The following is a 24175-nucleotide window of genomic DNA, read 5'->3' on the forward strand; positions in this document are numbered from 1 at the left end:
ATGGAAAGATTGAGCCGGGGGGGGGAGGGGGAGGGAAGAGGTTAATAGAGGAACAAAAGGCTAAGTGGAGAAGAGAGATGTGGTTCAAAATCCTAAAACGAAAAGGAGCTATTGATGGAGTTTGAGAAACCAAAAGACCAACAGGACGGGAGCTCCTGAGCGAAAGGGGGAGGGTCTTAGACGAGGACTCGGCGGGGGCGGGCCCTTCGGGTCCTGTCTGCGCACGGAGGGCAGTGTTGTCGAGAGTGGTGGGGAGGTGTTGGGAAGTTGTGTGGATGGCAAGCCGTGATCAGCTGTGCACCTTATCAACCTCCCTCCATCAGAGGAAGTGACCTTGTCCACCTCCCTCCATCGGAGGAAGTGACCTTGTCCACCTCCCTCCATCGGAGGAAGTGACCTTGTCCACCTCCCTCCATCGGAGGAAGTGACCTTGTCCACCTCCCTCCATCGGAGGAAGTGACCTTATCCACCTCCCTCCATCAGAGGAAGTGACCTTATCAACCTCCCTCCATCGGCTCTGTGGGAAGGGATCTGGGGGAGAAACAACCAGCAGGAAGTGACCTTATCAACCTCCCTCCATCGGAGGAAGTGACCTTATCAACCTCCCTCCATGGATCTGTGGGAAGGGATCTGAGGGAGGAACAACCAGCAGGAAGTGACCTTATCCACCTCCCTCCATCGGATCTATGGGAAGGGATCTGAGGGAGAACCGACCAGCAGGAAGTGACCTTATCCACCTCCCTCCATCGGCTCTGTGGGAAGGGATCTGGGGGAGAACCGACCAGCAGGAAGTGACCTTATCCACCTCCCTCCATCGGCTCTGTGGGAAGGGATCTGGGGGAGAAACGACCAGCAGGAAGTGAACAGGTCGTTTCACGTGAGCATGAACGGTACTTCATTCATTCCCGAATGCTCACTCGGGCTCTGTGGTGGCTGTAGACTTGGAGAAGGCGCAGGTCTGAGATCCATTTGGGAAGGAAGAGGGGACAGGCTGGGTCCATGCCGGGGACACGCGGCCAGCTTTCGGCAGGAGCCGCTGGCAGCTGGGCTTTTACTTTCTCCTGCCAGCACCTTCCTTTCGACGTCCCCCCAGGCGGTGCAAACCCAAGGAGGAGGAGCATCACCTTTCTCTCTGTTGTCTCCTCTTCAGGCCGCCATCCATCTCTCTATCGGCGACCTCTACTCCCCGCCTCTCATCTGGCCGGCTTGGGGTCCTCGGCCAGGTACTGAATTCCTACGAGCTTGGGAGTCCTCACCTGTAAAAGCTGAGAAGGTGAGAGAATTCAGCGAGGTCCTATCACAGCCAGCTCCCGGAATGCAGAAGGAGCTCGGTGGACGTGTGTTTACTTCCCACCCACCCCAGCCGCCCCTCTGCGGCTCTGCCCTCGGAGGTCCCAGATTTGCTAGTTTCCTTTCCTAGATAGAACCTTCCACCCTGCTCTCTCTCCCTCACTCCCCATCCTGCAGAAATGTGCTCATCCAAATACATACCCACTTCTTGCCTCCATCCATCTACCTAAGTCCAGGTCCCACGTCCGTCCCCACTCCACTTCCGAGACCTCGTTCTGACCTCCGGGTTATTTATCACTGCCTGTGCGATGCCCTCCTGTCCCCCGGGGCCAGTGGCGGCCACGTGGCTGAGCTCAGGGACGGAGGTGGAGTTCTCGGGGACTGAAAAGATGCTGCAGGTCAGAGGCAGGGCAGACAGGGACACCCTCGGGGGCCGGAGCAGATGCAGAGGCAGGAAGACCCCAGGCCCGGCAAGCTGTTAGGTGAGTGGAGGCAGGCACACCCTGACGGAGAGAAGGGGGTCTCGAAACAGAAGCTGCCTAGGACAGGAACCCTCCGTCCCCTCTCCGGTCACTCGTGGTGGCTGGGTCCCGGGGTTGCCGGCCGCCCACTCTGCCTTGGCTGGCTGCAGCCCCCCCGCCAGGTGGGCAGAGCAGACGGCAGGCGTGATGCGGTCCTGAAGTCTGGCTTCCCGCATAGACATCCGACCCGCCCCTGCGTGCCGCTCAGAGGGCCTTCCTGGAGTTTCAACGTATCCTAGAATGAAGGAGGGCGCTCCCAGCTGTTCATTTCCGAGAGCCCTTCCGATCCTGGGAGGTTTCTGTCTTGGGTGGAATAACTTGATTTCCTTTCACAGCTTAGCACGTCTCATACAGGGATGTGTTGAATAGATAGCCAATGCCTACGGTAAAATGAAATGGAACAGCATAGAGAGGTAGCCTTCACTGACCTCCCTGGGAAATAAGCATTGTTACGCTGCAGAACTGACAGTTCAAAGGCCATAGAGATGTTCACCGAAACCTAGGTACTTCGATTGATCATTGACACCTCGTTAAATTTAATTTCTTTTTCTGTTTTGACAGAGACAGAGAGAGTAACAGAGAGGGAGAGATAGAGACAGACAGACAGGAAGGAGAGAGATGAGAAGCATCAATTCTTCATTGCGGCTCCTTAGTTCTTCATTGATTGCTTACTCATATGTGCCTTGACCGGGGGGCTACAGCAGACCGAGTGACCCCTTGCTCAAGCCAGCGGCCTTGGTGGGTCCAAGCTGGTGAGCTTTGCTCCAACCAGATGAGCCTACGCTCAGGCTGGTGACCTTGGGGTTTCGAACCTGGGTCTTCCACGTCCCAGTCTGACACTCTATCCACTGCACCACTGCCTGGTCAGGCTAAATTTAATTTTTTTTAATACATTTTTTTAAAAAGAGAAATCATTATTGCAAGAAGTTTTGTTGGGTATGTGCGCATGAATTTCTTGACAAACATTTCACTGTGAACAACCACATACAAGTATGAACAGCTGGGCACCTTTTCCAAATGTCCACTTATCTTTCAACAACGAAGCCGCACCCTCCCCCGACCCCCACCATAGAGTCATGCTCTTCCTGTTTTGTGTTTTATTCTGCTAAGTACAGATTCCTATCACAGTCTCTACTGTTTCTCTTTCCATATCTGTCTCACTTCCCATATCAAAAAATAATGAGCAAAATTTTGAAAAGAAAATAAACGCAAAGAAAATAAAGGAAGAAACTATAAGGGAAGCAACAAAATTAATGACGTAAAAAAACAGCCATACAAAAGAGTTATAGTTGACCTGAAAAACCAAAATCTATTATTTATAAAGACTAATGAACTACATCAATCTTTGGTAGGTCTAACTAAGAAGAAAACAAAAGACAAAAGTAAGCAATATTGGAAGCAAGAAAAGTGATATTGTTACTTGAGCTATGACTTGATGATGCCTTTTGGAGGAAAAGTTGATAATATCTATCAAAACTGAAGAAAAAAAAGCTAGAAATGGATGCTAAAGATATCTTTGAAAACAATAATATGTACCATGGAATTATCAGCGTTAGCATAAAATAGACAATGACTAGATGTCCATTAATCAAGGTTTAATAAGGCATGTTATATCTTAACCATAAAATATTATGCCACTGTCAAAAAGAATGCATTGATACAGAGAAAATAACAAAGATGGATTTTCAGATAAACCAAGCAAATTATACAGCAATATGCATCGTATGATCTCACTTGTGTTTTTTAAAAGCAGGATGGATAGAGGCACATATGGATAGGCATGGTTTTGGAAATGCCACGAGGTCCTGACCAGTTGGCTCAGCAGTAGAGCGTTGGCTTGGCATGTGAAAGTCCCTGGTTCAATTCCTGGTCAGGGCACACAGGAGAGGCGCCCATCTGCTTCTCCACCCCTCCTCATCTCCTTCCTCTCTGTCTCTCTCTTTCCCTCCTGCAGCCAAGGCTCCCTTGGAGCAAACTTGGCCTGGGCACTGAGGATGGCTCCATGGCCTTTGCCTCGGGCGCTAAAATGGCTCCTGTTGCAACAGAGCAATGGCCCAGATGGGCAGAGCATCGCCCCCTGGTGGGCGTGCCAGGTGGATCCCGGTCAGGCTCATGCAGGAGTCTGTCTCTTTGCCTCCTGCTTCTCACTTTGGAAAAATACAAAAGAAAAGAAAAGAAAAGAGGAGAGGAGAGAAGAGAAGAGAAGAGAAGAGAAGAGAAGAGAAGAGAAGAGAAGAGAAAAGAAAGAAAAAAGATTATTTTATTTTATAGCATGAGATGTGTGAAAGGCACTTTTTTTTCTTTTTTTTTTTTTTACCAGAGAAGTGATTCAATGCTCCTCTTAGAAGGCACTGGAGAGCTGACAACACAAGAGGCAGTAATGAGTGTTTGACTTCAGGCATCTTTATTCCACAGTCGAATTCTTTGGTGAGCTTACTATCTGCCCTGCTTTGCACCACAGGATATTTAACACATGGATGTTCTTCCTTGTGTCAGGATTCTCCCAACATTTTGAGCTCAAAAAAACTTTTCTCTAAAGAGGACGTGGCCTCCCCAAGTCCCACATTAATTTATCAAAGGGAAAGAGAATTAAAAAATCACAGAGAGCCTAGAATATTAACTATAGAAAGATTAACTCTGAGGCTGGAAAGCTTTTTCTGCAAAGGGCCAGATCGAAACTATTCCATGTTTTTGGAATGGCATGATCTCTGTTGCGACTGATCAACTCTGCCGTTGTTCCACAAGAGCAGCACATAAATCAGGGGGCACGGCTGTGTTCCATAAAACTTTATTTGCAGAAACAGGCAGAGGGCCACGTTGGCCTAGTGCCTGTAGTTGTGCCAACTCTTGGATGAAGGTTTCTGGACAGAACCACATCCAAATCACAGAGAGCCTACGAAATCCGCACAAGAAGAGGAAATACCTGATCAGCACTGAAGAGCACTACCACAAACAGCGGTGGTACGGGGTGAAACAGGGGTGCAGGCTAGACCAAGCAGGAGAAGGCGCCTAGAGTTTCTTCCCTTTCTTTCTTTCTTTCTTTCTTTCTTTCTTTCTTTCTTTCTTTCTTTCTTCTTCTTCTTTTTTTTTTTTTTTTTTTTGAAGTAATGTGGATAGTAAGATGGCAGCCCTGGAGGGGGCATCGTGGTGAGCCAACCAACCTGGAGAGCTTGGGTGGGGAAAGGTGAGATAATGTAGCCAGATGAGGCTGTTCCGTCTGGTGTGTATTATCTCCCAACAGAGGGGAACCGCTGCCCACGCTTCGCAGTGAGAAGAGCTAAGTGGAGGGGACTAACTCAGTCATTGGTGAAACAGGAGAACTTGGCATCGTTAGAGAGGGAAGGTCGTCTGGACAAGGAGCTGCATTTCTTATTGTCACCGAGGAATGAAGGCTGACCGGGCCCCAGCCCCTCAATCGCATTGACTCCTCTGTTTTCTGTGCCCCCACGTTGCATGGACTTGTGCTATTCACCCCCGGCTTCACCGGCAGCCTTTCCTCATTGTTGCTGAGCTGAATACTGGCCTTTAGCTCTCGAGGGAAAAGAACCATGTCAATCACCTCCCTATTTTCATATCTACTCAAACAGTATACTCCAAAGAAAAGATGCCCCAAATTAGTGTCACTAGCATACCAGACCAGAGACAAGAAAGGGTGAGTGTGCTGGAAGGCAGGACGGGCCAACGGGGCCCATTCCCTCCCCCAGCCTCAGTGTTGGACGGGATTAAAACCCGTCCGTCCAGTGGCAGAGGTCTCCTGGCACAATGCCGGCCTAGCCACCAGGCGAATGGAAGAGCGTGAACACGGCAGAGAGCAGTCACCCCTTTCAAGCGTCTGCCCTCGGCAGGAGGAATGCTGATGACTGATTTCCCGGAATAAAGCTGGGTTTGGCGTTCAAGATAAACGGCCGGGCAAGGTGAGGTTTGCCGAAGAATGAAGTGGGATTCATGCTGCAAGCGTGATGAAGAAAGGCTTGCTTTGCCTGACACTTAAAATCATTCCTTTCGGTTAACATCTGCCCCAACGCATCCCTGCCCCGGGTCTGCGCGGAGCACTTTGTCTGGATCACCACTGGAACACCGATGTTGGTCTACCTTCTATTATCCACAGAGGCGCGCGAGCCTGCCCTTCCACCGGACGCTCATTCCTTTGAGAGCAGGGATGTTTTCACGAAGACTGCGTCCTAGCAGACGCTCTGGAATCCCTGCACAGCCGTGGTTTGCGGGATGTGATATAAGGCAAGATGGGAGGGGCTGGGGCTGGGGGCTGGGTTTGCACTGCAGGTGCTCTTTCTCTCAGATTTTATGTTTCTTAGGTGGTGGGTGATGGAGGACTGGTGATCTCGGGTAAGCCAACCTGGGCAACCAAACACTTCCTGAAATGCCTTTTTGAATTGAATGTTGACATTGACCTGAATTTTAAAAAAAAATCAAAAGTACAACGAGATAATGCCTCACATCCGTTATATTGGTTTTTCTCAACAAGACAGGTGATGACAAGTGTGGGAGAGGCTGTGGAGAAGAAGGAACCCCCGGTCACTGCTGGTGGGAATGTGCACTGGTACAGCCGCTATGGAAGACAGCATGGTGGTTCCTCAAAAAATTAAGGATAGAACTACCATATGACCCAGCAATTCCTCTACTGAGTAACTACCCCCAAATCTTAAAAACATTGATATACAAAGACACATGCACCCCCATGTTCATCACAGCATTATTTACAGTGGCCAAGACATGGAAACAACCAAAGTGCCCCTTGATAGAGGACTGGATAAAGAAGATGTGGTACATACATACAATGGAATCCTACTCAGCAATGAGAAATGATGACATAGTGACATTTACACCAACATGGATGGACCATGAGAACATTATAGTGAGTGAAATAAGTAAATCAGAAAAAGCTAAGAACTGTATGATTTCACACAGAGGTGAGATATAGAACTGAGACTCCTGGACATGGATAAAAGTGAAGTGGTTACCAGGGGGAGGGGGCCTACGAGAGGGGGTGGAGGGAAGGAGGAAAGATACGGTGACAGAAAATGATTTCACTCTGGGTGATGGGTACACCAGATAATCAACACTTCAAATGCTATAGAAATGTTCACCCGAAACCTATGTAGTCTTGTTGATCAACATCGCCCCATTAAATTTAATTTCCTAAATAAAATTTTAAATAAATCATTAAGGAGACGGTGAAACTATTTGTCACCTAACTCATCTTTCTCATGTGGAAAGTTGCTTCACATCTTTGGAAGGCATATTTTGATGGGTTCTGATGACCATGTCCTTCAAACATCTGTGGTTTCTACTTACAAGGGCAGGTCTGTCGTGCTCTGAGTGTAGGTAATTCGGGGCTGAGAGGTCAGGTGCCGCTGAGTCACTCAGCACAAGGAGCACACAGGCGTGAAAGGGCAGGAGCGATCACTGGGGGGAAGCTGACTTGAGCCAGCCAGAACGGACACCACGCCAGAAGGCAAAGGAAAGAACACTCCACACAGCACGCACACACAACTCACACGCCGCATGTAACCCGGATGCTGGGGAGCCGCTGGAGGACTCTGAAGCCCCACGGAACAGTGAGGGACAAGGTGGAAGGAGAATCATCCAAGCAAGCTGCTCAGGACAGCTGCCCGAGGAGGTATGTCTCTAAACAGGAAACAACCCTTTATTTTGTTAAGTCACTGAGATCTGGGGCCAGTGGTATCGAACCACCTCCCTCTTCCATCTCTCATCTCAAAGAAAGAGTCAATGATTGCTACGTTGTTCACTAGGTTTGGGGGGCCTTGAAAAGGGAAATAAGGGAAGAGTAGACACCTATGCTACATAATGGCATGTGATAGCTACTTTTTGGCAAAGTATTCTGGATATAAATAACTGAGCGTCTTGGGGAGAGGAAGCGCACACCAAATCTTGTCTGGACCATTTTCAACGGCTAGATATTTTTTCTATTTTAAAATAGTAATATCTAGGGAGTACGCACTAACACCTCATTTATTCACGTGCTTGCCCCATTCCCTTGGCTACCTGCTACATTTCTTGCAGGAGTTGTTGCAAATTCATTCCATATTTTCTCAAACACCCAGTCCCATCTCTGTCTCTGCCTCCCTAATTGAACTGACTGCACCATTCTCTACAAAACCTCTTCTCTAATGAATCCCTCTCTTCCTCGGTCACTTATCTCTTCATTTCCTTAAAATGCTTTTAACCAGTATCAGTTATTTCCATTCTCTTGAAGAAAGAGATCCCTTCTTCCTACACAAAATGAAACTCTCTCTCTCAATCTCGCTCTCTCTCTCTTTAGCCCCTCTGCTTCTAATTGATTCTTTCCTCCTTTCTTCAGAGATGTTATAACCTTTCCTATTTTTTTCATGTGCTCAAAGGGAAAACAGATAAAAACATTTTCTTTAAACCGTACTAACTTCTCAGCTGATGACATCTCTCTCTTTCTCTTCTTAATACACTTCATTTTTAGAGCACTTGGAGGCTCACAGCAAAATGGAGAGATTTTCTGTATACACCGGCCGTCCCTCAGGCACAGCCTCCCCATTATCAATACCCCCCCCCACCGCCAGTGTGATGCCTTAGTTACAGTAGATGAACCTACATCATTACTGCCCGAAGTCCATAGCTTCCATTAGAGCTCGCTCTTGGAGTGGCACGTTTTATGGACAAATGTGTGATGATATGTGTTCACCATGACGGGATCGCACAGAATTGTTTTACTGTCCTAAAAATACTCGGTGCTCTGCCCGTTCATCCCTCCCTTCCTCCAACCCCTGGAAACTACTCATCTTTTTACTGGGTCCATTGCTTTTCCCAAAATTTCAGATATTTGGAATTATACGATATGTTGCCTTTTCAGATTTGGCCTCTTCTGCTTAGTGATATGGATGTAGGTTTCCTGCAGGCCTTTTCATGGCTCGATGGTTCGTTTATCTTTAGTACTGACCGTGTCCCATGGTCAGGATGCGCCACAGTGTATCCATTCGCCTATTGAAGAACATTTCGTTGCTATGACTTTTCTTGTCAACCACTAAGATTTTAGAGCCAATGTGTTGATATCTTCTTTTGCTCTTCATCCCTGTCACCTTTTATAGTCAAGTGTCAGTCTTGTTCACACCATTGTAACAGCTCTTGAGGTCACCAATGACTTGTAGGCAGAAAATCAGTGACCTTTCTTAAGTCTTAATCCATCGTGACTTGCACGGTCGCGACACCTTAGAACATTAAGTGTCTTAGGTCTGGGGTGGTCCAGCTTGGTATATATAACCTCAGAGCCTATATTAAATTAGTTATTCATCATTGGTTCTGTTTATTTATAGGCTCAGTAGAGGAAAGCTAGACAAGACATAAACTCGAGTCTGGTTAAGCAAGAGAGAGCTCTATGCCAGGTACTAGAAATGCCCCTTGTGCACATGCGTGCTTTTGTGAATTAAAGGGATTGTGACATCTGGTCACCTCTGAAAAAGTCAATACTTCAAGAAGTAGAGGAAAAAAATGGGTAAAAGCAGGACAAATGCAAGAAATATAAGGAAATAAAACCAATGACCTTATCAATATACTCCTGTCATAGTACTTAAATATTATTACACTAAATCAAATAAAATCACCAATGTCCAACGTTTATGACATACAAAAGTGTCAACATTATATGATTTGATCTATTATGTAAAGTACCTTTTCTTCCCCTTTAAAGCCTGCATTTAAAAGTCTGGAAGTTATTTGTATTCTATCTCTAAACCTTAGCCCATACTGAAGTCAGTGAGTGTTGAACTGAATTGGAACTCATTGAAGGCAGTGACTCTCCATCAGGAAATCTATGTTCCTGTCTTAGCTCCGACACAACTGTCTGTGTCACCTGGGATGTCACCCTTGATCTGGGTCAATGCTTTTTATCTGTAGGGTTGGGATGGTTTTGGTACTCTCTCCCTCAAATAATTCTTGTAAGGATCAAATCACATTGTAGATCTGTACCTAATTTATAGCCGGGATTTACTCATTTCATGATGTGCTAATTACAGAGACTGTTGCACTAACATAAAAGAGAAAAATACTGTCGTTGCGATCTAACTGGGTTTTCTTGTTTCATAGATCAGTAACATGGATCTGAAAAGGGACGTAGCTCAGCCCGAATACTGGGATGTCATGTCTACTCCTAGACCTGTACCTTCCGCTTGTACTTTCTCCCTTTGTGAATCTCACAGGCCATTGAGCTAAAATTTCTACCCTACTTTTTATAAGATAGGACATGAAAAAAAAAATAACTGCACTATTTCCATACTCAAATGAGAACTAACTGGGCAGCTTCTGAGTAAAATTTTTGCAATGCTGAAAAATTCCATCGTCAGCTCCCTAAAGCTAAGGATTCTGCCGGATACCGCTGGGAGCTTGGCTTCTCTCTTCAAGCCAAGCCTGTTCGTGCACGGATCAACCTTAGTGCCCATTTTTGCAAAAGTCCTCCTGGAAGCTCTCTGAAGCCCACTCAGAAGCTTCTTGATGCAGTTCCAAAGAATCCTTTCCACCTCGTTTTATTAAAATCATTCCATTCTATTACCACCTTTCAAGAAGGCATGGCCTGCAACATGGAAATAAATAGAGTCCATCTCTTTTGTATCATCGAAGTCCTTAAATGATGAAGATGTAAAATATCCGTTTCTCTTCTTTTTTCCTTTTCCTCCTTGGGCAGAGGACAAACGAAGGTAATTGAAGCCTCTTGCATTTTTGCGCTACTGATGTGGATTTTAGCCGAAATGGAATGAAACATTGTCTGTGAAGGGAGATTGCTTTCACAAATTAAACCCATGTATCTTACCGAGTTCTATTTCCAGAAATGTGACCTTATTACACTTCATAATTAAAAATGAGAGCAATAAAGCCATGCTGGCCAACATGACTTCTAAGCACGCCTGCTGGATGTGAGTCAAGTTTGGTCTTGCCTGTTAAAACATCAGAACGGACCCTGTGGGAACTGTGATGAAAAGCTCCCCCTTGTATCAGTCGTTCTCAGCCATTCTAGACAAGACACCAACTTTTATTTGTTCTCAGTAAAAAAAAAAACAAAAAAAAAACCAGGCTATTCTTGAGTACTTGGTGCTATGAAGAGAGAAAAATAGGATTCTCATTACGGCTTGCCTGCAACATGAGAGAGAAAGAAAGAGAGAGAGAAAGAGAGAGAGAAGGGAGGGAGGAAGGAAGGAAGGAAGGAAGGAAGGAAGGAAGGAAGGAAGGAAGGAAGGAAGGAAGGAAGGAAGGAAGGGAACAGAGGAGAAGGAGAGAAAAGCAGGAAGGCTGGGAATCCAGGTTCCTGTTGAAGGGGGAAGTAGCAGGAAAGCAGGAAGAGGAAGGAACCCAGAGGCTAGGGTGTAGGCTGACCGGCGAAGGGAGCCGTGGTGGAAGAGCGAGTTTCTTGGTGGATCTGGGCCGGCGGAGAGAGGGGCAGGGCCGCGTAGTTGTAAGAGAATAGGTCAGAATGCTTTAGAGCAGGGGTCTCAAACTCAACTCAGCATGTGGGCCGCAGAGCAAGATGCTAGAGAAATGAAAAATACAAGTAGGCCCCTAGGCTTACTTAATTTTATCCAAAATATTTTGAACTTCGTGGATTAGTCTGCGGGCCGCACAAAATTGTTCGGCGGGCCGCATGCGGCCCGCGGGCCGCGAGTTTGAGACCCCTGCTTTAGAGCACCAGGACCATGCCGAGGCCAGAACAGGGAAGACTTGGGTGGATGAACAAAATGCCTCCATAGTAAAAGGACTCGGGTCGCTCAGATTGGCCAGCTAAGCAGGACAGCGCAGAACTGTGAAGCCCGTGGTCTCCTCTGGAACGACCGTCACTTCTCCCTGGGAATGTTGGACACCGGACACCGGACTGTGGTTGTACGTATCCGAAAGCTACGGAAAGACAGAGGTGGGAGAGCTGACGGGAATAGCTCTGTGGTCCCCAGTCCAGTCCCCCACTGGGGGCCCCACTGCGTAAGTCTGGAGCGTTCTCTCTGCAGTCCACACCTGCTGTCCATTTATGGTCTCCATTGGGGGGGGGGGTTAAAGTGCCTTGGATCCTCGATGTCCAGCTGGACTTGATCCCAGCCAAAGTCACCTCCAAATAGTGTCGAGTCTCGAAAGCAAACCTGCCCTTGTAAACTCCACAGCCCCAGCACCGTCCCTGCTCTGCACTGCGGGGCGGAACACATTGGTCACGTTGGTCACCTTTTTAAACCCCTACGTGGCCAAAAGGCAACCTGTGGTTTTGGAGATAGATGGGATTCCAAGTGTCACCTTGTCCAGTCGCAAGCCATCGCACTTCAAAAAAAAAGGGAGGGGGGGTGTTGTCCTTGAACAATGAACAGCTTCTAGAGCGAACCACAATAGCGTCTAAGTCTCAGAAGTGCGGATGTGCTTAACCTCCTCGTTAGCTGTGTCAGAGCAAGGTCTCTAAACAGGACCTAGTGTGTAACATGGGAACGTCAACAGAGCCTTCTTCATAGCGGCACTGTCAGAATCAGGTGAAATAATCCACGGAAACCCTGCAGAGCGCGAAGCCTGACGTTAGCAAGCATTCGGTAATTGGCAGATATCACCACTGCAGCTAATACTTCTGATTACTGTTGCTACATTCTTATCGTCAGACTACTTGCTCAGGATTCTACCCTGAGCATTGTTCCTTCCTCCACCATTTATCTGGTTGCAATCGGAGTGACCATGGTACTTGCCTTCTCCATTTATATCCACCCTCCACTATAGTTCATTTCCCAGGAGATGTGTGTTGATTTGAGCTTGATTAAAGGGTCCCTTCTCAGTCAATTTTAATTTAAGGATAAAAGACAGTTCAGACTCCTCTTTGTGGCGGAACCCACAGCATGGGAAAAATAGAGGATGTCATCGTCAGTTAGAAAGCAGAAATGTGGCTCATGGCAGTCATCTTTCCTGAGCATCAGAATCGCAAGAAGGGCTCATTCAGACATGACTAGGGGCCCTTACTCTGATTTTTTATTCTGGAGCAGGGTTCTGAAACTGTGGGTTTGCAACAAGTTACCAGGTAAGGTTGGAAGTGTTAGTCTGGTTACCACACAATGGGAAACCCTGATCCACAACAAGAAAGAAGAATAAAGTCAACCCACTGAGTAAATCAAAGGTAAGTAAGTAGGTAGGTGGATGGACGGGTAGATGGACGGACGGGTAGGTGGATGGACGGGTAGATGGATGGACGGGTAGATGGATGGACGGGTAGGTGGATGGATGGGTAGGTGGTTGGATGGGTAGATGGATGGACGGGTAGGTAGATGGACGGACGGGTAGGTGGATGGACGGGTAGATGGATGGACGGGTAGGTGGATGGACGGGTAGGTGGATGGATGGGTAGATGGATGGATGGGTAGATGGATGGATGGGTAGATGGATGGATGGGTAGGTGGATGGATGGGTAGGTGGATGGATGGGTAGATAGATGGATGGATGGGTAGATGGATGGATGGGTAGATGGATGGATGGGTAGGTGGATGGATGGGTAGATGGATGGACGGGTAGGTGGATGGATGGGTAGATGACAAAACATGTTCTGACTTTTCCAGTGAGATTTAATTTCTTCACAAAACCCAAGTACCTGAAAATTTAAAAGCATTTAATTTTGTGTTAACTGCAAATAGCTACAGAAAAACAGATAAAATAGTACCTGGGTACATGTACTGGGAAATACAGCTAAAGCAAAACTCAGGAAAATCTCTTACATGTATACTAATTAATCAAAAAAAAAAGAAAAGAAAAGAAAAAGAAACCACTTATACAGTGAAAATGACATCTAGTAAATCATAAAGAAATTTAGTCAACCAACAAAAAAGAATAAAGAAGACAGAAAAATTCCTACTTTCACTAAAGTAAATTTCACATTGATCACCTTTGAAATGGGATGATTCAGCACGGCTGGTCTTGCTGTGTGGAGGAACAGTCTATAAAAGGCAAAGCTAAAACACTTGACCGTGAAGCAATGTATTTGAAAAATTCAACACTGAAAATATTCATAAAATAAAAACAAAGAAAAATTGAGAGAAAACAGATTACCTCTACCACAAAATAATGTTTTAATATATAAAATGCCCCCCAAATTAATAGGAGAAAGATGTAGATCCTAAGAGAAAAGCAGGAAAGATTATGAATAGGCATTAGGGAAAAAAATACAAATGGCTCTTAAAACAATAAAAACATGTTCGGCTTCATCGACAATCAAAGAAATAAAAATGAAATTCTAACATGGCCTTTTTTTCCTAACAAACAGGCAAAGACTATGTAGCAGATAACGCACATCCTGTGAAATCATTGGGAAAGAGTCAATCTCCTATATTACTCGAAGAGTGAAAAGTATATCTCTTGAGAGCAACTTAGCAAACAACTAAAAAAAAAAATAAGGTACATTTGCCCTTGACTCAGAACTTCTACCTCTAGGACGGTAGCCATGAAATGGACTCACAAACTTGTGAAATAAAACATATACCAGTGTTCTTACAGTGCTGTTTAACCACAGCAAAGTAATCTGAACAATTTAGATATCCATCAGTAAGATGGAACCTAGATAAATATATCTTGAAGCATTCATACAAGGCATACAATGTACTTGAAAATACAGGGACTCTAACTATACTACTGTAGAACCCACTTTGGAATTTATAGCTAAAAGTAAAAAGCAAAGTGCAGAAAAGAAAAGGATACATAGGGTTAGACATACACACATCTGCACAGGTAAACGAGTGTGCAGCTCTCACACTGGGGACCAATACTGGTAGCAATTTGCGTTTAGGTGTGAGGGGTGGGCAAAGGAGGTGGTGGTATAATGTTTATGATACACCCTTTTGCACATTTCGAAAGAAAACTTTAAGATTTTATTTATTGACTTTTCAGAGAGAGGAGAGAGAGAGAGAGAAAGGGGGATGGGTGAGGAGGAGCGGGAAGCATTAGCTCTTACTAGCTGCTTCTCACATGTGCCTTTGACAGGGCAAGTTCGGAATTTCGAACCATCGGATGAGCCCTGGGACGAACAGAATGCACAAGCCTGTATAAACTTAGAGCAGCAGCAGAGATGATCTCCACCCAATGAGAATTTGAAATAAGTGCATAATCGTTCTCATTCATCTTTGGTCCAAGCCAAACCAGACCTCACTGCTGAGAGACTGCTGTGAAGAGACTGGGGAATCCGTGCAAAAGACCCTGAGCAAGAAAGAGGTTCTTCTTTTCTGAATGCCGAGTGTGTGATGTACACATTCGCAGGTTGTCCAAAGACTCCAGAGCCCCTCTCTTGCTATGTTAGTGCTGATCACTGCCCGCCCCGCCACCCCTACCCCCATCCCAGGGCTAGAACACTGATCACTGCCCCCCACCCCGCCCCCAGTCCCAGGGCTAGAACGCTGATCACTGCCCCCCACCCCGCCACCCCTCCCCCCATCTCAGAGCTAGAACGCTGATCATTGCCCCCCCCACCCCTCCCCCCATCCCAGGGCTAGAACGCTGATCACTGCCCCCCACCCCGCCCCCAGTCCCAGGGCTAGAACGCTGATCACTGCCCCCCCACCCCGCCCCCAGTCCCAGGGCTAGAACGCTGATCACTGCCCCCCCACCCTGCCCCCATCCCAGGGCTAGAATGCTGCACTGCCCCCCCACCCCGCCCCCAGTCCCAGGGCTAGAATGCTGATCACTGCCCCCCCACCCCGCCCCCAGTCCCAGGGCTAGAACCGTGCCTTCGAGGGACACGGTGGAGTTTCTTTCAGACTCAACCAACCGAGTTCTTTCAGGGTGTTCTGAAGATAGAAATTCAGTAGTCATCTGGCTTCATAATAAGGTGACCGACTTTTCTACAATGAAAAGGAAGACAAAAATAAATTGAAGAAAACAAAATCATAAATAAAAAAACCATTTTATTCATTGCAAAAATAATACACTGTAATATGATAAATGCACAATAAAGGCATTTGTAATATTTTATATTGTAATTTGCTTACATGCCTATTAATTTTTAATAATAATTGTAAGAAAAAAGCACTCATTTAGATATGAATACATCACATCACACGCAATGGATCAACTCTGCGTTGATCGAATACAGACCTTTAAGGATTAGTCTTCCAATATCAAAAAGGAGGACATGTAAGAGGACAATTTTTGAGGGAGGATGGAACTTACAAAAGAAGGACTGTCCTCCCTAAAGGAGGACAATTGGTCACTTTATTAAATAATGATAATATGTAGAACTATGGAACAGAATGAGACCATCTCAGGCCGTGGTTCTCAGCCCTGTGTGCCCAGAAAGGTCACCTGGGAAAATGGTGAGACCTGCCAAAGCCACAGCTCCACACCCAGAGAGCGTCACTCCCTCTGCCTGGGGCCCAGGCATCTGGAGACTTCCCCAGACGGTGCTCACGTGCAGGCCGAGTCGATGAGAACCACCAACCCAAGAGAGAGAAGGGGGATCTCAGCCCGACTTTGAGAACATCAGCACGAGTCTGAGAATTCAAGGCCACTGGAGAAAGAAAGGAGGCCAGAGAGGAAAGGGTTTCGAGAGGGGGCGAGGTCATTGGTCTTGCACGCCACTGAGGGAGTCCAACAAGGTAGGTGGGTCGGAGAGGCAACCAAAGCAGCCGGCAACAGGGCGGCGGTCCCTCACGCTGACGAGAGTGATACGGACAGAAACCAGACTGGAGTGAGCTGAAGTGGAAACAGGCATTTGTAGCAACGTGGTTGAGTTCTGCTCTGAATAGATGAGTGTAAATGAATGTAGCAGCTGCTGTAGGATGTGGGGAAATGAAGAGCTTTTTTTTTTTCTTTTCTTTCCTTCCTGCGTCGATGAGAATGGTTTGATGGAAAAGGAGAATTCTGTAACGAGGGAGAACAGCGTGGTAACGGCATCAGTCGCGTCCCTGCGGGAGCAGGAGGAGGTGGAGTCCAGACGACGAGTGATTGGCCTCTGACAGTGGCTGGGATTCCTCTTCTTCGGCCCATGATGGAAGATGGGGGAGCATGTAAACCAATCAAGGCAAGTCTGCAAATGTCGGGGAGGGAAGGCGAGGGCATCCCGGTCTGATGGCTTCTGTAAAGATGTATTTATATCAATAGGACCATGCAACCAGTAACATTTTCAAGTCTATTCGAGTCTCCTCATTGACTATATACCACAATGTATTTTCATGTCAACAGAAATGCATCTCAATCATGCTTTTTAAATTACTGCATAGTATTTCTTTATAGAGTTAACCAGTATATATTTCAATACTCTTATTGGGGCAAGTTAATTTTTTTTCGCATGGTTTGAGGATAAATGTCCTTGCCCGTGTTTTTAAATTATCTTTCCTCAAGATAGATTTTAAGAATGGGATTTCTGTAAAATATCATCTTTTCCTGTTAATAAATTTTTTTCTCTCCAATATTCCCATTACTCCTTTGAACAACCAGAATTCTACTTTCTACAACACAAAGGACATAATCGTCGCTTTCTTTAAAATTTTTATGCTAGGGAAGACTGTTTTTCTTCGACCTGACTTTATTCCCCAAGCCCTCTTCTAATGTATTGTGGTCTTACAGATGTGTTGGACTTCTTGTGAAATTTCGTATTTCATTTATTTACTTTAAAAAAGCAGCAGTTTGTCATTTTTCTGCCAACACAGCTAGCAGCAAGGAGCTGACTGGCCAGCGTCTTACACAACTGCTTCTGGAAGTGGAGAGGCATTTCAGTTTAAATTCACAAGGATTATTTCTCCTCTCCTTCATGTGTGCCCATAATACACCCAGCCCTGGTGTGATCGTCACTCCTCTGTTCATTTTTGTTAGCCTCGCAGGTGAAATTCTTGACTCTCAAAATTCTTGACAAGACTCAGAACATTTGAACTTGGCTCAACTGCTCCACTCAAAAGCATTTCTCAGTTCGTGACAGAGGATCATCGAGTCAAAGCCTTCTTACCACGTGTGCGTAGAAAGCCTTTGGAGAATCGATCTACTGCAACTGTGTATAAAATTTGGTGTACACATATACAGTGTGTCCGTAAAGTCATGGTGCACTTTTGACCAGTCACAGGAAAGCAACGAAAGATGATAGAAATGTGAAATCTGCACCAAATAAAAGGAAAACTCTCCCAGTTTCATACCTATTCAGTGCAGTTCAATGTGGGTTCACGCACAGATTTTTTAGGGCTCCTTAGGTAGCTATCCCGTATAGCCTCTACAGACTCGTCACTGACTGATGGCCTACCAGAACGGGGTTTCTCCACCAAACTGCCAGTTTCCTTCAACTGCTTATCCCACCGAGTCATGCTATTCCTATGTGGTGGCGCTTCGTTATAAACATGCCGATATTCACGTTGCACGTTGATCACGGATTCGAATTTAGCGAGCCACAGAACACACTGAACTTTCCTCTGTACCGTCCACATCTCGACTGGCATGGCCGTGGGCTGCTTCGCTGTATACACGGTATTATGTCATCATCTGCGCATGCGCACATGCTGCCACATCATCCTACAGAAACTGGGAGGGTTTTCCTTTTATTTGGTGCAGATTTCACATTTCTATCGTCTTTTGCTGCTTTCCTGTGACCGGTCCAAAGCGCACCATGACTTTATGGACACACCGTATTTTGTGGCAACAGAGTCCATGGCATTCGTTAAATATTCAAATGGATCCTTGCTGTCCAAAAAAAAAAAAAAAAATGATGAAAACCATCCGTTTAATGCAATTTTTAAACAAGAACAAGACACATGGCCAGAACTGAAACCTGGCCCCTCAATACTCCACGGGTGCCCTCTCCGTGGCCTTTCTACCCAATAATAATTGTAACGGTAATAATAATACATCTACGTCAGCCGACTCCTGACCCTTTGGAGATCTAACTAGGGCAAATGAACTCTTTGGAACTCTGGGCGGTGTGAGCATCAGAGGAAGGGAGCAAGGGCCAGCTGCCCTTATCCCCCGGCCGCCCCTGCTCCCCGTGTCCCCGCTAGGAGGGAGCCCCGAAGGCAGCGTGCGGCCTGGGACTTTCTGTCCCCCCCCCCTGCCTCCGTTTGCCCTTGTCCCTAACTAATGAGGCCTCCTGCCCCTGTTGGGTCTTGTTTCTACAAGGCAGAACACCTCCTTTTAACAGGACGCGCTTGAAAAACCAGATATTTCCCTTTGTTCTAGAAACAAATGGTGATTAATTGTGCTCGTTGTAATTAATCTGTGGTGACAGATTAGCAGGGTAGCAGCCGTTTCTTTTGCTGCTGCTGCTGCTGCTGCAGGAGCCTTCCTTGATAGGACAGCTGGTGAGAGGGGACACCCAATTCAATTTGCTTCTCATTTGCATACATATGACAACCATCTGCGCTAATAGCACTGCAATGTCTCCATTAGAGCCTGTGAGATGTGCAGCCTCTCCCGGGCTCCTGGGAAGCCCCGGAGAAGGGGAGCTCCGAGCGCAAACACTTGCGGAGGAAAAGGGGCGGGGCTTGACGGGACACACCGACCACGTCCCGTGGCTCCGGAGATACAGCATCACGCACGCGCGGACTGAGGAGAGCTTTGGGGGAAGTCCTGCTCCTTTCACCGGAGAACCTCTGCCCATTTGGCCTCCTGGATATAATCGAATTACTAATGGTCTATTCCCTATTGTCCAGTTGCTCGGACTAGAGTCACTTGGGTAAAGACTTTTTTTTTTTTTTCCCAACTGGCTCAATAATTCAAAAAATATTCCAGGAGTCTTGACAAAGTCCCAGGCACTATTTCGTGTGGAAGAAAAGCAGGAATTAGCAAGAGAGAAAGGATTTTTGTTTTATGGGATATACATGTGGTGGTGAAGCCTGACCATAAAAAACAAAACAAAACAAAACAAAAAAACCCCCAGAAAATGAAACAAGAAGAATTTTGTGTAGTGTTATATTCAAAGCAAAGACTCAAAGCTGGGCGAAGGGGGCTGGGGAAAGGACAGTGTGTTATGACTACATTAGACTTGGTGATCCAATATGTTCTCTTGGACGAGGTGAGGGTTAAATTGTGACCGGGATGACAAGAAGGAATCAGTCTGGGAACACCGAAGAAAAACATACCTTTTTTCAAAGAAAGGGGACGGCGCATTTGATGTGGGTGAAGGAAAGACAGAGAGTGAGCAACAGTGCGCGAGACGGGACGAGTGGTGAGTCTGTCTTAGTTTCCTAGACCTGGAGTAATTAAGCACCCCAGACTGGGTGGCTGAAAGACAACATAAACTGATGGTCTACAATTCTGGGGCTACAATTCAAGAAATCAGAGTTTCATTCAGCGTGGCACTGGAAACCGAAGAGGACAATATCTCTTTCTTCTTCTGGCTCGGTGTTGCCGTTAGCCCTTGGTCTCCTGGCCGCGTAGATGTGTCCCTACAGGTCCTGCCTCCGTCACTGCACGGCTGTCCTCTTTCTGTGTCTGTGTGTCTCTTCTCTTCTTCTAATGACACCAGTCATATTGGATTAACCCGCTGGAGCACATGGGGACTGGAAAGCCGGGTGGGGCCTATGGGTCATCATGTCAGAACAATGGATGACCTTTAAGAGCCAAGGACAATGGGATGACATGATATGATTCCCGTGTGGGCGTCATAGGTGATGGGATTGAGGCAGGGCAAAAAGGAAGGATGAAGGTAAACCATTTTCCTTGGCCATGGGATATAGTATTTGGGAAAATGAAAGAGTCACACTTTTGTTCTGAGTAGTTGGAAGGATGGTGCAATACTTACTAGAAGGGGGGTTATTTGGGGGGGCAGGGAACACTTTGGGGGGAGAAAAATCAAGTGTTCCATTTGGACTGGTAACGTTAGAGACATCTCTATGACAGCCATGCGGAAATATAAAATTGCCCATTTGGTCTGTGAAACTAAATGTCAGAGGAGAAAGCTGGTCTTGGGAGAAAAATTTGGGAGTCATCAGCTTCAGGAAATTAAAGATGTGGAGCCTGACCAGGGTAGTGCAGTGGATAGACTGTCGATCTAGAATGCTGAGATCTCAGGTTTGAAACCTCGAAGTTGCCAGCTTGAGCTCAGGGTCACTGGTTTGAGTGTGGGATCAACAACATAATCCCATGGTCTTGAGCCCAAAGGTCGCTGGCTTGAGCAAGGGGTCACTGGCTCGTATGAAAAGCAATCAGTGAACAACTAAAGTGATACAACTACAGGTTGGTGCTTCTCATCAACTCTCTCCCTTCCTGTCTGTCTGTCTGTCTTTCTATCTATCTGTTGCTTAAACAAAAAAAGACATGGTGCTCATGGGCCAATGGTGTTAGATGATATCTCTGTCTAGAGAGAAAGGAATATAGTGGGGGAAAAAATAACAAGCAGCATGCCCCAAGCCCAGAGGAACCATATGGCTCTCTCTTCTTCCTCTGTCTGCACCTCCGCGTGGGTCTTACTGTTTCACGCACCACTGCCCTTCCTTATTACGGATGACCCTGCTCTCTGGAATGCCGCTGCCTGTGCTGAGGAGTCCAGGTCTGGCTGACCCCCGCTCTGCTTTGTGCCCTCATTGGATCCATTTTCTTCCCTACTCTCCTTCGTCCTGGTTTCAGTCTGTGAAGAAAAGACACACACCAGGGGTTCTCAGCCTCAGAAATACTGTCAGTTAGGGCTAGATAATTCCTGGCCACGGAAGCCTGTCTTAGGTCCTGTAAAACGTTCAGCCGCCGCCCTGGCTTCCACCTACAAGGTGCCAATAGCATCTCTGAGCGGTGACAATTGAAAACATCTTTCAGACGTTGACAGATGTGCTTGGGGAGGTGAAAGGGAAGCAAAGGGACCCCCACCCCCAGGAAAGAACCACTGCCTTCGTCCTGTCACAAGGCTCTACATTCCAGAGACACATTGAATATCTGCCACTGAGGGTGACAGCCACTGTATCCTGGCACACAGTTCTTCCTACGTTCCTCTGTTCACCGTGAGAAACAGATCCTTTATTCAAAACCTCGTAAAAATAGCATCGGAATTTCTCATCCGTCCCTGGTCGGGCCTCCAGACTCCAGACCGGTTCTTCAGAACTGGAGACAAAGACGGGGAAAGTCAGACGGAGGAGTGAGAGGGTCGAGTGAGAGAGGGTCGTTGACTCACTCAGCCAGGCAACAAATGGCAAAATTAAAACAACAATTGAATTAAAAGAGCGCTCTGCTCCGGGGACTAAAGCCTGGTTTGATAAGATAGGGGAGCTCATTACCTAAGAAAAATGGCTGCCACACATTCCAGGGACGTTGCATCCCAAGTAAAAAGTCATCTTCAGGACAACAGATGTCCTTTTAAAATTTTTATCAGCCTGAAAAATAGAGAGGGGGAAGAATGCAAACCAGACCATTAAAATGTAATCTGGAGTCTAAAAATTAATAACAGGGCAGCCTGATCAGACTGAAATGCCGCGGAGTCCAATGATAGGTCGCCGTCCGTCTGGTGCATCACAGCTCCCGGATCCCTGGAGATGGAGCACAGAGAGGGGGCGTGCTGCAGCCGGGGACCAGAGCCATCCTGCCTGCCCGGCGGCTCCCAGCACAGCCTGGGGCCCAGAGCCATCCTGCCTGCCCGGTGGCTCCCAGCACAGCCCTGGAACCCTGGAGATGGAGCACAGAGAGGGGGCGTGCTGCAGCCGGGGGCCCAGAGCCATCCTGCCTGCCCGGCGGCTCCCAGCTCCCAGAACCCTGGAGATGGAGCACAGAGAGGGGGCGTGCTGCAGCCGGGGGCCCAGAGCCATCCTGCCTGCCCGGCGGCTCCCGGCACAGCCCCGGAACCCTGGAGATGGAGCACAGAGAGGGGGCGTGCTGCAGCCAGGGACCAGAGCCATCCTGCCTGCCCGGCGGCTCCCGGCACAGCCCCGGAACCCTGGCCAAGGCCGTGTCGCTGGGCACCGCTCAGCAGTCCCTCTGAGGGGCGTTACAGCTCGTGCCGTCGCCAAAGCCGTCCCCTCGGACGCGCCTTCCCACGGTCCTACACTCACTCATGGAACCCAAATTGAAACTTCTTTTTTTTTTTTGTCCAGTAGAGATGACATAAAATTGAAATCAAGGTAAAAGAATATTTTTTTTTTTATTGTTGTTCTCTCTAGAAAAGAACACCGGCCCCCCTGGTGCCTGTGAACTTCACCCCTGAATGTCATCCAGGTCCTGCTTGGTCCTCCGGGGGAGAGGTGCCCACGGGGACTGGTCTGCTTTCCGGGCGGGAAGAAGTCTGGGAATGGCCTCCATGCTCCTGTGCCGTGAGTTCAAAGACAGGGAAGTATCAGAAAGGGGCGAGAAAGACGTTCCCAACAAAAGGCTTGCAGGAGCTAACCTCGTGGAAGGGAACAGCCGTGCTCTTGGTTATCTGCGGTGACGTAACCACCCACCCACCCCACAGGGCAGTGCCTTGAGAGACAGCCGTGTATTATCCCTCCTTCTGTGTGTGAGATGGGGGGGTTCGACTTCTGTGCCGGGGGCACAAGCCTTCCACTTACTGAAGAGTCCCAGACGGCCACACTCAGGCAGCTGGCAGGTGACGCTCACAGCCGCCGAGGGGCTCACAGAAGTTCTCGGTGGAAGCCCTCCGTTCTCCTCCACGGGGGGCCTTCCCGTGGGGCTGCTGGGTCTCCTCACAGCCGGCAGCATCCTTCCGAGAGGGAGCCCCTCCAAAGGGAGCCTCGGAGGGAAACGTTCACAGCATCTTTCCGAGAGGGAGCCCCTCCAAAGGGAGCCTCGGAGGGAAACGTTCACAGCATCCTTCCGAGAGGGAGCCCCTCCAAAGGGAGCCTCGGAGGGAAACGTTCACAGCATCCTTCCGAGAGGGAGCCCCTCCAAAGGGAGCCTCGGAGGGGAACGTTCACAGCATCCTTCCGAGAGGGAGCCCCTCCAAAGGGAGCCTCGGAGGGGAACGTTCACAGCATCCTTCCGAGAGGGAGCCCCTCCAAAGGGAGCCTCGGAGGGGAACGTTCACAGCATCTTTCCGAGAGGGAGCCCCTCCAAAGGGAGCCTCGGAGGGAAACGTTCACAGCATCCTTCCGAGAGGGAGCCCCTCCAAAGGGAGCCTCGGAGGGAAACGTTCACAGCATCCTTCCGAGAGGGAGCCCCTCCAAAGGGAGCCTCGGAGGGAAACGTTCACAGCATCCTTCCGAGAGGGAGCCCCTCCAAAGGGAGCCTCGGAGGGGAACGTTCACAGCATCCTTCCGAGAGGGAGCCCCTCCAAAGGGAGCCTCGGAGGGGAACGTTCACAGCATCCTTCCGAGAGGGAGCCCCTCCAAAGGGAGCCTCGGAGGGGAACGTTCACAGCATCCTTCCGAGAGGGAGCCCCTCCAAAGGGAGCCTCGGAGGGAAACGTTCACAGCATCCTTCCGAGAGGGAGCCCCTCCAAAGGGAGCCTCGGAGGGAAACGTTCACAGCATCCTTCCGAG

At 47.9% G+C, this 24175-nt stretch overlaps 1 long non-coding RNA gene across 1 annotated transcript; it reads left to right on the plus strand.

Annotated features, from left to right (window-relative positions):
- Nucleotides 1-14004: 14004 nt before the first annotated feature.
- Nucleotides 14005-15701, plus strand: LOC136393803 (uncharacterized). Its single transcript, XR_010749135.1, has 3 exons — nt 14005-14207; nt 14940-15062; nt 15584-15701. It is a non-coding gene; the product is annotated as an uncharacterized lncRNA (long non-coding RNA).
- Nucleotides 15702-24175: the final 8474 nt, after the last annotated feature.

The sequence above is a fragment of the Saccopteryx leptura genome, chromosome 2, assembly GCF_036850995.1.
Source record: "Saccopteryx leptura isolate mSacLep1 chromosome 2, mSacLep1_pri_phased_curated, whole genome shotgun sequence".
Taxonomy (NCBI): domain Eukaryota; kingdom Metazoa; phylum Chordata; class Mammalia; order Chiroptera; family Emballonuridae; genus Saccopteryx; species Saccopteryx leptura.